Source organism: Garra rufa, chromosome 8 (assembly GCF_049309525.1).
Source record: "Garra rufa chromosome 8, GarRuf1.0, whole genome shotgun sequence".
Classification (NCBI taxonomy): Eukaryota; Metazoa; Chordata; class Actinopteri; order Cypriniformes; family Cyprinidae; genus Garra; species Garra rufa.
The window spans coordinates 47865101-47880804 of record NC_133368.1 but is presented as its reverse complement, the minus strand read 5'-3'; positions in this window follow the sequence as shown (position 1 = coordinate 47880804).

The following is a 15704-nucleotide window of genomic DNA, read 5'->3' as shown; positions in this document are numbered from 1 at the left end:
GGTGCAAAAAAATCAAAATACTGAGAAAATCACCTTTAAAGTTGTCCAAATTAAGTTCTTAACAATGCATATTACTAATCATAAATTACATTTTGATATATTTATAGTAGGAATTTTACAAAAAATCTTCATGGAACATGATCTTTACTTAATTTCCTAATGATTTTTGACATAAAAGAAAAATCGATAATTTTGACCCATACAATGTATTTTTGACTATAGCTACAAATATACCCCAGCGACTTAAGACTGGTTTTGTGGTCCAGGGTCACATATTGTTTTTATGCTAAAACCCTAATTTCGTCTTTGACCCATATATATATATATATATATATATAATCTAAATTATTCATATCCCTGGCAAATTCTGACTTTATTTTTATTCGACCAGCAAGTTTTTTTTTTTTACCAGAAATGACGTAGGTTGCTCCCAAAAGATAATAAGACAATGTACAAGAGGCATAATTGTGGAAAAAATATTTCTCAGTGTTTATTTACATTTGAACAAAAAGTGGCATGTCCAAAATTATTCATATCCTTTTCAAACTGTCAATCTATGGGAAAATCCAAAGTTCTATACCATTCCAAATAGCTGTTCTAATGCATCCTAATTACCCTGATTCATTGGGAACAGCTGTTTTCATCAACTCAACAGGTGAAAAACAGAAGCTCTCTGCTGTTGGTTTGTGGACAGTCATGACTAAGACAAAGGAGCTCACTGAGGACCTGAGGCTGCACATTGTGGCTGCTCACAATCAGGAAAGGGCTATAAGACCATATCTAAACGTTTTGAAGTTCCAGTGGCTACAGTGCAAAGTATTATTAAAAAATACAAGACGTTCCGCACTGTGAAAAATAAAAAATCTCAGAGGATGTGGTCGGAAGCCAAAAGTGACACCTGTGCTGGCCAGGAGGATAGTGAGAGAGGCAAAAAAGAATCCAAGGATCACCACCAAGGCCATCCTGATGAATCTGGGCTCTGCTGGTGTAAAAAAGGAGAAGCCTTCAACCCTAAGAACACCATCCCCACTGTCAAACATGGTGGTGGGAACCTAATGTTTTGGGGGGGTTTTCAGCCGGTGGACCAGGGAAACTAATCACAGTAAACAACACCATGAAAAAGGAGCAATACATCAAAATTCTCAACAACAACATCAGGCAGTCTGCAGAGAAACTTGGCCTTGGGCACCAGTGGACATTTCAGCACGACAACGCCCCAAAACACACAGCAAAAGTGGTGAAGAAATGGTTAGCAGACAAAAGCATTAACGTTTTGCAGTGGCCCAGACAGAGTCCTGACTTAAATCCAATTGAGAATCTGTGGAGGGAGCTAAAGATCAGGGTAATGGCAAGGAGACCCTTGCTCATTGCTAAAGATGAATGGGCAAAAATTGTAATCTAGGATCCCTTTGAAGCAGCAGATCAGAACGTGAATTTTGTATGCCTATATTTAGCTTTACCATTTTTAGAGCATTTAATATGCCCGCCAACGACTTTTCAGACCAGTTCATTGAAACGAACAGTTTGTGAGAACTGATTTGCGAAAATGAGTCAGACAACCCATCATTAATCAGCTGGGAGGGATCTGTCAGGATGTTTGATACGCTCACGTTCATAATCCATGCTCATAAACCCTGTTTTTTTTATGCCAGCCGTTGAGGGTTTGATAAATTGTGGCGTGTCTTTCGGGGCTGATGATCTCAGTTTGCTGAGAGCATGCGAGCGTCTCAATCCTCCCCCGGATCTCTGAAAACGCACACGCTGCAGTTTCACGCCACCGTCTCCTGGGTCGAGCAGCTCAAGCTGCAGGCTCGCATAAACCTGCTTAAAACAACTGTGTTATGAAGATACCAGACGTGCAGCGTCCAAAAAATGAGACAGGAAGATCTTACTGATGAATGAGAACTGATGAGGTGAATCACTACATCACCTTTTTCCCCGAAATCAAAAGAAAAAATAATAAAGTAATATATTTTTATTCATTGTATAGTACATTTTTTGTAACCATTAAGAAAATATAATTTTCATTAATATCCAGTGTTTTTTTTTTCTTTTGGTGGTTTTATTACTGAAATAGATTAACATTCATCTATATTTCTTTATTCTTTACAAATTCTTTTAAACAGTTAAGATTTTTTTATTTATTGTAATGCTTTTTTGGTGAAAATAAATGTTTTTTCATTACTGCAATACTTTTACATTACATTTATATATATTTCTTTATTATATAATACATTTTACATCCATTTCGATTTATTATTATTTTTTCTTTCTTTTTTTCCCCCAATATGGTGATTTTAATTTTACATTTATATGTATGTGTGATTTTTTTTTTTTTTTTTTTTTATGCAAAAAAATATTTTCATTACTGTCGCATATCAAGGGTTTTTCCTATTACTATTATTCCCAATGGTAATTTTTATTACTGTAATGTATTTTTATACATTTACTTTATAATTAAAATTTTTAAACCACTCATTTTTTTTTTTTTTTACAATTATTTTTAAAATACAACAACACAAAACATTAAATTTATGCATTTAGCCATTGCTTTTATCCAAATTGACTTACAATCGAGGAACAAAAACAATTTAGGCTATCACAGATTTAAAAAAAAAAAAAAGCATTTATTATTTACTTTTTTTTTGAACAGTTAAGATTTTTAATTTATTTTAATGCTTTTTTTGGGGATTTTTTTTTTTCATTGCTGCAGTACATTTACATTACATTTATGTATATTTGTTTATTATATAGTAAATTTTCAGAGCCATTTAGATTTTATTAAAAAAATTTGTTGCTGTCAGATTTTTATTTTTTATTTTTGTATTTTTCATTATTTCCAATGGTGATTCTAATTTTACATTCATATATATATATATATATATATATATATATATATATATACACACACATACATACAGGTTTTTTTTGACAATTCTTTTGAAAATACAAAAACACAAATCATTACAAATTGACTTACAACAGAGTAACAAAAACAATTTAAGCTATCACAGAGCTGGCGATATTCATAACAGTAATTCTAAAGTATTTTGCATTACAGTAATCAATCAATGTATGGGACAAAAAGATCCTAAAACATAATTTTCTATTAATAACGTAACAGTTTCTTTTCATTTTGGGGTGAAATTAGACCTGCACATGTTCTTGCACACGTTTTGTACAGATTCAGCCAATATAAAATGATACCATGCTGTTCCATAGATTAAAAGGAAAAACTGAATGTGCTCGTCTTGCATGCATTCATTAAGGATTCAGTCATTATGTGCAGTAATTGTCTGCTTTAATTGAGTCATTTGCAGTCATTAGTGATTCACCTTTTTAAAGTAATTCTGCAGTCACTAATTGACTAATAGAAAAAGTGTGATGGTTGTTAAACAAAAGGTCACAGTGTAAAACATCCTCAGCACTGATCGATTTAATACAACAGTTAAATAAACAAGAAGTTAATAATAAGAAGTTGATTATAACACTATTGCCTGATTTTGCTTTATTTCGTCGTCAAAAGTAAGATTTTTCTCTATTTCGTCATCAAAAGTCTGAAACAAGTCACAGCCGAGCCATTTCCATTCAAACACAGCGGTGTTTCGTTTATGAATGAATGTGCGTTTTTAAATGAATCTAGTAAAAATTATTAAATTTCCCTTTCATAAAGACAAATCACTTGCTTTATTCCTGAATGAATCAGCTGTTCGAATGAATCAAATGAATGATATGATTCAGTAATTAAATCAGTGTCTTGCCGCCACCTGCTGGCAGATTTAATTTCATTTTTAAAGTATCTTTTCAGTTATTTAAATTGTTTAATATTTCTGTATTCAAAAGTTTATATTTAAAACATTAATCTCAACATGAATTCATGAATTTGATTGCACTCATGCCACCTCTGAGCCTCATTAAAGGGATAGTTCCCCCAAAAATGAAAATTTGATGTTTATCTGCTTACCCCCAGGGCATCCAAGATGTAGGTGACTTTGTTTCTTCAGCAGAACACAAACGAAGATTTTTAACGAAAACCGGTGCAGTCTGCCAGCCTTATCATGGACGTGGATGGGCACCAAACCTTTAAAAGTAAAAACAAAAACATGCACAGACAAATCCAAATTACACCCTGCGACTCGTGACGATACATTGATGTCCTAAGACACGAAACGATCGTTTTTTGCGAGAAACTGAACAGTATTTATATCATTTTTTACCTTTGATACACAGCTACGTCCATTTGTCATGAGCACGAGTTTATCATCCGGTTCGTTACATGTGAACGTGTTCTGGCGTAGTATACGCAAACGCCGGAAACTATCTGTTGCATGTATACGACACTCATTGTTTACACACAGCACAGGGATTGTGGGTATAGCGGCTATTCAAAATGGTAATTACTTGCGCGTATCCTGATTGTTCAAACAGATTGAAAGCTAAAAAATTACATTTGCTTGCGCAAACTCATCCAGGGGCCTCATTTATAAAACTTTCTTACGCACTGATTTGATCTAAGAGTGTTCGTACGATCAAATCCACGTCAAAGTACAGATTTATAAAAACCGTCTTTGACGTGGAAAAGTACTTATCTCCACGTCAGATTCCAGCTTGGCGTACGACCGTTTCCTTGTGGTAATGCCTGGTATTGCAGATAGTTCAGCCTCACTATAATTTGATTTCTTGCGTTCCTTTTTACTTGCCATTGTCACAGAGTTTTTGCTTTAGGAATGAGCTCATTTTATATGTTAATTAATTAAGCAGGGGCGTTTCGACGGCGGAACATTCAGCTGCACACAATTCCACGATCATTTGTGATTTATAACCGAATGACTGCGTTCGCATGGATTTCGTGGTGCGTTCGTTTTCTCTGAATCGCTCTTACGATCAAATCAGAAAAGTTCTTAGATAAAATCAAGGATGGTTTCTACGCAAGTCTTTATAAATGAGGCCCCAGGACTTTTCACTGATTTTCCCTTACGGTGTTTGCGTATTCTACGCCAGAGCGCGAACACATGTAACGAACCGGATGAAAAGCTCGTGCTCAGGACAGATGGACGTGGCTGTGTATCAAAGGTAAAAAATGATATAAACACTGTTCAGTTTCTCGCAAAAACCGATCGTTTCATGTCTTAGGCCCCGATCACACCGAACGCGTTTTTGCAGTTGGAGGCGCCTCTTTTGAATGGTTTTCTGTTGGCAGTGAGCATTCTGCGAGCTGCTTATGCGCCCCGGGCGCCTTGCGTTTTCGCCGCCTGAAGTTGAAAAAACGGCCGACGTCATTTGTGTTCTTTTCCATTGTCCAATCGAATGAATGGAGAGGCGGGCCTTCTGTTGTGGTGACGAAAGTTTACAGTTGCTTAAAAAGTCCGGAGACTGCAAGAAATGGAGGAGAAACCTTTGGTGTCTGTCGTGGGTAACCTGGAACGGTATTATTTAGGGCTTCTGCCAATATGACAGTTTACTTAACAGCAAAAAACTAAGATTTTAGAGCGTTCTCGCTTTAATCCTTTAATTTGACTGACAGGACAGCTGTTTTGGTCGTTGCTTAGCAACATAAAAAACCGCAGCACACTGTTTTTTTATTAAAAGTCACCAAAAAAGGCAGTGCTGTGCGCCCTGCGTTTTTAGAACTAAAAGACGCGTTCGGTGTGATCGGGGCCTTAGGACATCAACGTATCGTCACGAGCCGCAGGGTGTTATTTGGATTTGTCTGCATGTTTTTTTTTTTTACTTTTAAAGGTCTGGTGCCCATCCACTCACATTATTTGGCTGGCAGACTGCACCAGTTTTAGCTAAAAATCTTCGTTTGTGTTCTACTGAAGAAACAAAGTCACCTACATCTTGGATGCCCTGGGGGTAAACAGATAAACATCAAATTTTCATTTTTTGGGTGAACTAACCCTTTAAACATATGAAAATACACCTACAAGCCACTTTTGTGTTTTTCTGTGCCACTTCTGTAGTGCAAATTAATTTTGTTAATACTAGTTTCATTTGATTGGTAATTATTCTCTTATCCTACTTGTATTTATTCTGTTGTTTTAAATCGAAATTTTAAAAAAGCTTAAAAAATATATATATTTTAAAAATTTAACATAATAGATTATATACTTTTAATAAAGTTAGAAAAATGCCATTAAAAAGGTAAGAACAAAATGTTAATTTTTTTTTTTTTTTTTTTTAGAAAATGACCAATCGTTTCACTAGATAAGACCCTTCTTTCTTGGCTGGGATCATTTAGAGCCCTTTAGGCTGCATTTAAACTCCATTGTGGAAGTTCAAAATCGCGGACACCATAGAAGTCCGCTATATGGAGATAATTCCTAAAATGTTTTTCTCCAAAAACATAATTTCATTACAGCTGACGAAAGAAAGACATGAACATCTTGGATGACAACGGGGTGAGTACATTATCTGTAAATTTTTGTTCTGAAAGTGAACTAGTCCTTTTAAGCAATAGGGAATGAGAGTTTGTTTGTGTTGCAGGCAAATGATGGTACAGCATGAAGCTCAATAGTATGGTAGATACATTAATTTTCTTTTTAATAATAATCAATTTTGCCAAGTAATATAATAAATAAAGTTAATTAGTTTAACTTTAGGCTGTTTACATCAAGAAGAGCAACTGGGTGCATTAATACTGAGTCAGCAGTCACAGATGTTTTATTATCTGTGTCGGATCAGAATGTGGCTCATCCTTCAGAATTTAGTCTGAGCTATCCAGTTTTATATTATTTAATATCATAAAATACAGTATACAAACACAAATAAAATAGCAAATTATACCTTCACTCTGAATATTTAAACTACTAAAAATGTTTTAGATATATTTAGTCTGAACTGTATATCTTTTAGTATTTTATAAATAATAAAAACAATATTATTAAGTTGTCTGTTATATATAAATTACATATATAGATTATGGAAAATAGCAAGGATGCTCTAAATTGATCAAAAGTGATGATAAAGACATTTATAATGTAACAGAAGATTTCTATTTTATATAAATGCTGTTCTTCTGAACTTTCTATTCATCAAAGAAACCTGAAAAATTCAACTCAGCTGTTTTCAACATAATAATAATGATAAATGTTTTTTGAGCAGCGAATCGGAATATTAGAATGATTTCTGAAGGATCATGTGACTGGAGCAATGCTAAAAAAAATTAGCTTTGAAATCACGTTAATAAATTACATTTTAAAATCCATTCAAATAGAAAACAGTTATTTTAAATAGTAAAAATATTTAGCATTTTTACAGTTTTTGCTGTACTTTAGAAAAAATTAAGTGCAGGTTTGGTGAGCAGAAGAGCCTTACTGTTTAAAAAAAATTGACTGGTAGTGTGTGTGTGCATATATATATATAGATATATAAAAGTGTTATTTATATACTCTGTTTACGTTTGCATAATTGCTACTCTAGTATCTTGTTTATTCTGTCATAATGACAAAATTATGCTGCTTATTACATTCGAGTGTAAATGATTTTGTGAGAGGAGAGAGACTGGAGTGAAATATGGTAGAAAAACAGTTTGACATTACAGTCACTAATACAGTTTAGTGTCATTATGCAATAATATATAATAATAATAATGATACGATTGCATAATCACTCAATAAACATTTGCCATGAGCTCTGCATCTTTTCAACAATCCTGCCGATCCCACATGGATGAAGATCTGTGAGTTTTTCACACGTGTCCATCCTGTAATAGTTTCTGTGTTTTATAGGTGTCAGGACTCAAAGCGTTAGATTAAAACTGCAGCACTCATTTCTGACACTCCATTCTGATGTTTCCAGATTGAAAAACTGCAGCAACCTGTAATGACTGTCATTTCAGACTTCAAACAGGAGCTGACCAGCTTTTCGCTTTCCAGCTCTCATAGCGAGAGGGAAGATAAAAGGAAACAGGCAGACGAATTGAATTTCATGCTTTTCTGATCACAGTGTTTTGAGATCTGTGTGTCACTATAGAGCACAACTCTCCACTTCTGTTACCCAGGTAAAATCCCATTCATTGTTTTCCAGAGAGACTTTGATTTTTAACTGCAAGATATATAGCTTTCGAGACAGATGTACCATGATGTTCTTCAGTGAGTATGCCTCTCTAGATGCCACAAGACTACCCATAATCCTCAGGTGAGATCCATCCGTCAGAAGTTTTTTTTGGCAAAAAAGAGTTTGGCAGTTGCATTTATCTAAAGCATATACACACATATGTGTACACTTTTTAAAAAAATACATATGCATTTTTTAAAATAAGTATGTAAAAATATATACGCTAGAAATAAATTATCATAAATAATATACCAACAAAAATTGTTTTCATTTCATTTTTTTTCAACTAGCGACAGTAGTAGTTATTTTAGTATTTAAACTAAACAAAAAGTTCATATTTTTAATTATTTTTTAATATATATTTTTTCTGTTTTCATCTGCTTTGTAAAAGTTTGATTCATTTTGTCATTTTATTAATTTTTTTAAATATATCTTTGTTTTCATTTGGATTTTTTTTTTTATATTTTCCATTTTCATTTTGGATTTTAGATTTTTTTTTTTCATTTATTAATTTTAAACTTTTTTATTGCTTTTTATTCGTTTTTATTTTTAATTCTGTTTTTCATTTTCATTTTGGATTTTAGATTTTTTTTTCATTTATTCATTTTAAAAATTTTTATTGCTTTTTATTCGTTTTTATTTTTAATTCTGTTTTAATTTTTATTATTTTAACCTAAGCTTAACAAAAATAATTTATATTTTAAATAATTTATTTAAATATTTTCCATTTTAATTTGTACATTTTAGTTATTTTATTAGTTTTGATTTTGGTTATTTTAGTATTTAAACTAAACAAAAAGTTCATATTTGGAATTATTTTTTTAATATATTTTTTCTGTTTTCATCTGCTTTGTTAGTTTTATTAATTTTGTCATTTTATAAATTTATTTTAATATATCTGTGTTTTCATTTTGGATTTTTATTTTCATATTTTCCATTTAAATTTTTTATTTGAGATTTTTTCGTTTATTCATTTTGAAAATTTGTATTGCCTTTTATTAGTTTTTATTTTTAATTCTGTTTTAACTTTTATTATTTCAACTTAAACTAAACAAAAATCATTTAGATTTTAAATAATTTATATTTAAATATTTTCCATTTTAATTTTAGTTTACAATTTAGTTATTTCTATTAGTTTTAGCGTTTAATAGTTTTTGTCATTTTATTCATTTTTTTAATTTATCTGTGTTTTTATTTTGATATTTTTCATCTTGGATTTTAGAATTTTTAATTTATTAATTTTTATTGCTTGTTATTAGTTTTTAATTTTTATTATTTCAACTTAAACTAAACAAAAATAATTTATATTTTAAATCATTTATATTTTAATGTTTTCCAGTTTAGTTTCCATTTTGTTATTTGTATTAGTTTTGCTTTAGATTATTTTTTATTAATTTTTAGTTTGTTATTTTAAGTACTTCAAACTAAACATTTACCCTTTTTTAATTTAGTTAATGTTTGTTTTATTTCAAATAACAAAAAATGTTTTTTAATGGTTTAAGTTTAGTTTAAAGCATGTCTGCTTTTATTTTTAAAGATGTTGGTAAGTGGAAAGCTGCTGAACTGAGGAGAACTGGAGCAGATCTGATGAACTCTGAACTTGACTGTTATTATTGATAGCAGCTCTTCATGGACTGAATTATTCAGCGTCCAGTGTTACCTGACGCCATACAGGTACTGAGACGGGTCAAACCGTCCTCTGTCCTCCATCATATCAGACTTTACACACTAAGTAATATTTTAGTAATGATCATCCTGATGTTTGTCATTTCATAGATTAATTTTATTTCCGTAGATATGAAATGGCAACATGACAAAAATATGGATCTCATCACACCATGTTGAAGTCGATATATTTGATAGAAATATATAATGACAAAACAAGTAAACTGCATCAGTAAGCAGGGACATTTTAAAATAATAGTTTACCCAAAAACCATTTACTCATTTGTACATTTTTTCTGTGGACTTTCCTAACACATGTATGGCTTTTTTGGACATTTGTGCTATAAATAACCTTTTTATGAACCTTAAAAACGAGCTTCCACATTATGTTGAATTTTTTTTCACAGAAAAATAAAGAAAATAGCATGAAAGTGAGTAAATCATGACAAATTTTGAGTGAACTGGTCCTTCAATAATCTATCCCACAACGTATGGCCTTCCAGTTCAGATCTGCTGTTTATCTGTGGGTTAAACAGATGATAAACATAACGTTTTAACAAAATTAGTTTGTATTTTGCTTACATTAATTGAAGGGACAATCCTTTTGTTGTTAAAGTCAACATGAAACGTTGGCAATGTTGGCTCATTGCCGCTACATAAAGGTGCATCTCAATAAATTATAATGTCATGGAAAAGTTCATTTATTTCAGTAATTCAACTTAAATTGTGAAACTCAATAAATTCAATGCACACAGACTGAAGTAGTTTAAGCCTTTGGTTCTTTTAATTGTGATGATTTGGCTCACATTTAACAAAAAACCACCAATTCACTATCTCAACAAATTAGAATACTTCATAAGACCAATAAAATCGTTTTTAGTGAATTGTTGGCCTTCTAGAAAGTTTGTTCATTTACTGTATATGGACTCAATACTTGGTAGGGGCTCCTTTTGCTTTAATTCGGCTCAATGATCAGTCTGTGGCACGGCTGAGGTGGTATGGAAGCCCAGGTTTCTTTGACAGTGGTCTTCAGATCTCTTGTTTCTCATTTTCCTCTTGACAATGCCCCATAGATTCTCTATGGGGTTCAGGTCTGGTGAGTTTTCTGGCCAGTCAAGCACACCAACAAAATGGTCATTTAACCAACGCTTGGTGCTTTTGGCAGTGTGAGCAGGTGCCAAATCCTGCTGGAAAATGAAATCAGCATCTTTAAAAAGCTGCTCAGCAGAAGGAAGCATGAAGCGCTTTAAAATTTCTTGGTAAGAGGGTGCAGTGACTTTGGTTTTCAAAAAACACAGTGGATCAACACCAGCAGATGACATTGCACCCCAAATCATCACAGACTGTGGAAACATAACACTGGACTTCAAGCAACTTGGGCTATGAGCTTCTCCACCCTTCCTCCAGACTCTAGGAACTTGGTTTCCAAATGAAATACAAAACTTGCTCTCATCTGAAAAGAGTTTGGACCACTTGGGAACAGTCCATTTCTTCTTCTCCGTAGCCCTGCAAAAACTGCTTTTCTTACTTAGATGTTTTGTCTTGCTTCCAGCCAAAATATCTCAAAATTCTGGAATCAGGAAGGATTTTCTAGACAAATAAAAATTACTGTATTGTTTTTAGTAAAAACAAGTCAAAATTAATTGAGTTTTTGCTTAAAACAAGCAAAATAATCTGCCAATGGGGTAAGAAAAATAATCTAGTTGTCTGCTTAAAATAAGATTTTTTTTCTTACCCCATTGGCAGATTATTTAGCTTGTTTTAAGCAAAAACTCACTTAATTTTGACTTGTTTTTACTAAAAACAAGACAGTAATTTTGACTTGTCTAGAAAATCCTTCCTGATTCAAGAATTTTTTGATATTTTGGCTGGAAACAAGACAAAAAAGCTAAGCAAGAAAAGCATTTTTTGCAGTGAGGTAAGACGCCTCTGACGTTGTCTGTGGTTCAGGAGTGGCTTAAGAGGAATACAACAACTGTAGCCAAATTCCTGACACGTCTGTGTGTGGTGGCTCTTGATGCCTTGACCCCAGCCTCAGTCCATTCCTTGTGAAGTTCACCCAAATTCTTAAATCGATTTTGCTTGACAAGCCTCTTAAGGCTGCGGTACTCTCGATTGTGATTGTGATTGTGCATCTTTTTTTCCACATTTTGTCCTTCCACTCAACTTTCTGTTATCATGCTTGGATGCAGCACTCTGTGAACAGCCAGCTTCTTTGGCAATGAATGTTTGTGGCTTACCCTCCTTGTGAAGGGTGTCAATAGCTATGTTTCCATCCAACTATTTTTATGCGCATTTTGGAATATCGCAATAAAAATCTCTGAGTGGAAATGCAAAGATGTGCATACATTTTGAAAATGCGCACAACTAAGTAGGATCAACTACGATGGAAACACTTTTACCAAATAAATTCCTCCATGCGCATTAATAAAGTCATGTGACTTTGCACGCTGGAACGGGATAACTTGACTAACCAGCGGACCCATCTTGTTGCACAGCATCAGAAATGTTGTTTTGGTCATTCTGAAATGTTTCCTTCAGCAGTTTCGTCACTTGCCCAGCAAGGCACCGGCCCTGCCATCGTCTTGATTATTTTATAGCGATAAAAATCATTTAGTTCAGTTACAGAACAAACAGTACAATTAAAAACTGGGGTCCGTTCTTCGTACCTCGCTTACTACATCCAAGATCAAATGACACATCCAAGATCAAATCATCGCGCTAACTATGAGCTCGCTATTCCGGTTCTCCGAACGCACCTGTTGTTGATGATTAGTATAGCTGGATGAAGTTATTTGAGATCACTGGGTGGCTTAAAAGGGGCTACGTATCGATAGTAGAAACATTGATCGGCAACTCTTTGATTGGTCGGCGAACATGACGAAGGAGCGCGCTCAGTATTTTTCTGCAGCAGAGCAAGAACTCTTGATTGAGGGATTTTAAGAGTTTCAGAGTTTAATTAAAACGCAAGGGAATACTGCAAAGGCTGGAAAAGCAAGGAGAGAGGGCTGGCAAAAGTAGTGAACAAATTAAACGCGTTAATGCTGCCCATGTTACATGTTTTTTCCTTGATATGTTATTTTATTTATATTTTTATTTTTTTATACACTACCGTTCAAAAGTTTGGGGTCAGTAAGACTTGTAATAGTCTTTAAAGAAGTCTCTTATGCTCATCAAGACTGCATTTATTTGATTAAAAATACAGAAAAAACAGTAATATTGCAAATTGTTTTTACAAAATAAAATAATGTTTTTGTTTTTTTATATATTTTATATATCATACTTTGAAATTTATATAGAATTTATTCCTGTGATGAAAAGCTGAATTTTTATCAGCTGTTACTCCAGTCTTAAAGGAACACTCCACTTTTTTTGGAAATAGGCTCATTCTCCAACTCCCCCCGAGTTAATAAGTTGATTTTTACTGTTTTGAAATTCATTCAGCCGTTCTCCTGTTCTGGCGATATCACTTTTAGCATAGCTTAGCATAAATCATTGAATCCTATTAGACCAGTAGCATCGCGTTCAAAAATGACCAACGAGTTTCGATATTTGTCCTATTTAAAACTTGACTCTTCTGTAGTTATATCGCGTACTAAGACCAGCGGAAATGTAAAGATGCGGTTTTCTAGGCCGATAAGATTAGGAACTACACTCCCATTCCGGCGTAATAGTCAAGGAAGTTTGCTGCCGTAACATGGCCGAAGCAGGCGCAGTAATACCACACAGCGCATGTGCAAATGTTTACTTCCGTCAACATATCCAACGTGCATGCACAGCACAGACAGCGTTCCTCGCCATGGAGACATTTGTGAGAGACAATTTAGAAGATATTTACTTTGGTGCAGATCCTGAACCGTATCAATTTGAACCAGAATTCACTGAAGCTAAGGTTTTGGTACGTGAAAGACAAGAAAGTGTGTCTGAACTGCCTTGGACAGAAGGGATGAGGAGAGCAGATTCGCGTTGGTGGGGCTTGCCAACTCATGCCAACTACAAGTGAGTGCCTGTGTTGTCGCGAGTGGGACCAGGTATTGCCATCGATGGCAAGGGTGGATCTACCTGATGAGGAAGTGGCATGTCGCAACATCCGAGGACTTGGATGCAATGCTGCATCCTGCAGTAGTAGATTTTTTTCCGATTTGACAAAATAAACTAGAAAAAACGTCACACGCCGAGTGGACCTAATAGCCAGCTGTCGCAAGAGTAAGTTATTCCTGCAACCACTACATTATATAATATAAAGATTTTAAATGCATACTGTCAGTTTGCCTTTTCAGGCTTACATTCATGATGTACACTTTTACTCAAAACTGACTTTAAAACACCACCGACTGTTCGCAATAACTTTCTTTTGCAATCACACATGGAATTTGGTCATAGCAAATACTAAGCCAACTGTTCGCCCAAACCTAGTCGTCAGGGGTTGCATTTCACAGGTAACGTTAGCAATTAATCATGTTTCACTTACAGCCGTGGGCGATGCTCCTTGTTGTCCTGTCTGTATCGTTAGTTTGAAGATTGTTGGGATCGCAGTGTCCTTTAGACGCCGTGCTGTAGTACCGGTAAAACTATTCAACTATCCGTTTCTAACGGTGTTTTGAGATCCATGTTCAGAGCAGCCAGCCATTGATTCATTAGTCGAAATTGCTTTTTTTTTTCAGAGGAATTCTATGAAAGATGGTAGTAGAGTACGTCTTCGACTTACTATCACAGCCCCTTACAATGCACATAACCATAGCTAATCACACACAGGTAAATCCAGCCACTAACAATTTACCAGCTGCAACTCTGACAGCTGCAACAACCGGAGTTACACAAACTTAGCACCGGTCACATTGGAAGTTACCTAGCTGGGATCTAATTTCAGGCGCTGTGTGATATTAATGCGCCTGCTTCGGCCATGTTACGGCAGCAAACTTCCTTGACTATTACGCCGGAATGGGAGTGTAGTTCCTAATATTATCAGCCTAGAAAACCGCTGCTTTAAATTTCCGCTGGTCTTAGTACACGATATAACTGCAGAAGAGTCAAGTTTTAAATAGGACAAATATGGAAACTCGTTGGTCATTTTTGAACGCGATGCTACTGGTCTAATAGGATTCAATGATTTATGCTAAGCTATGCTAAAAGTGATATCGCCAGAATAGGGGAACGGCTGAATGGATTTCAAAACGGTAAAAATCAACTTATTAACTCTGGGGGAGTTGGAGAATGAGCCTATTTCCAAAAAAAGTGGAGTGTTCCTTTAAGTGTCACACGATCCTTCAGGAATCATTCTAATATGCTGATTTATTATTAGAATGATCAATGTTGGATAATATCAACAGTTGTGCTGCCAAATATTTTTTGGAACCTGTCATATATATACACTTTCTTGCAAGATACTTTTCTTTTCCCACGTGAGTCAGTCCGTGTCAGTCGTGCTCTTTAACCAATCAGATGTAACCTCGCCATTTCAACCAATCATAACCCGCCAGGAGCGCAGCCTAAATCCTGTTTACATGAAATAAACCTGCTCCAGAGCAGGTTTAAGCTTGCAGAGCTGTTGCTATGACAGCAAGTCCAGGATGAGCTTCGAAGAACCAAACAATCCAAGATCATGCCAAATCGTCAACAATCAAATCCAGCTAATTTAGTTAGCGAGGTACGAAGAACGGACCCCTGAATGGGGCTGCTCAAGGCAGTGTGCCTAACAACAGTAGCATCCGCGACATGAGTCCGATTTCATTTATCGCATGAGGAATGAGGTGAGAAAGGCAAGAGTTGCAAAACCGCCTGTTTTAAAAGTATTTAGGATTTTTAAAACGGCCTGTTGACTGTTTTCGTTTATCTAAGGTGAATTTGGAAGCTCACTGGAAGAACATTCGTTTCTTATTGATTTATTTCCTCTGTGTTTGCTGATTTTCAGCAGGCCTATTTTTTATAATTAAACTTTGTGGAAGTTGTTTAACAGTTATTGATTCATTTTTGTTGATGAA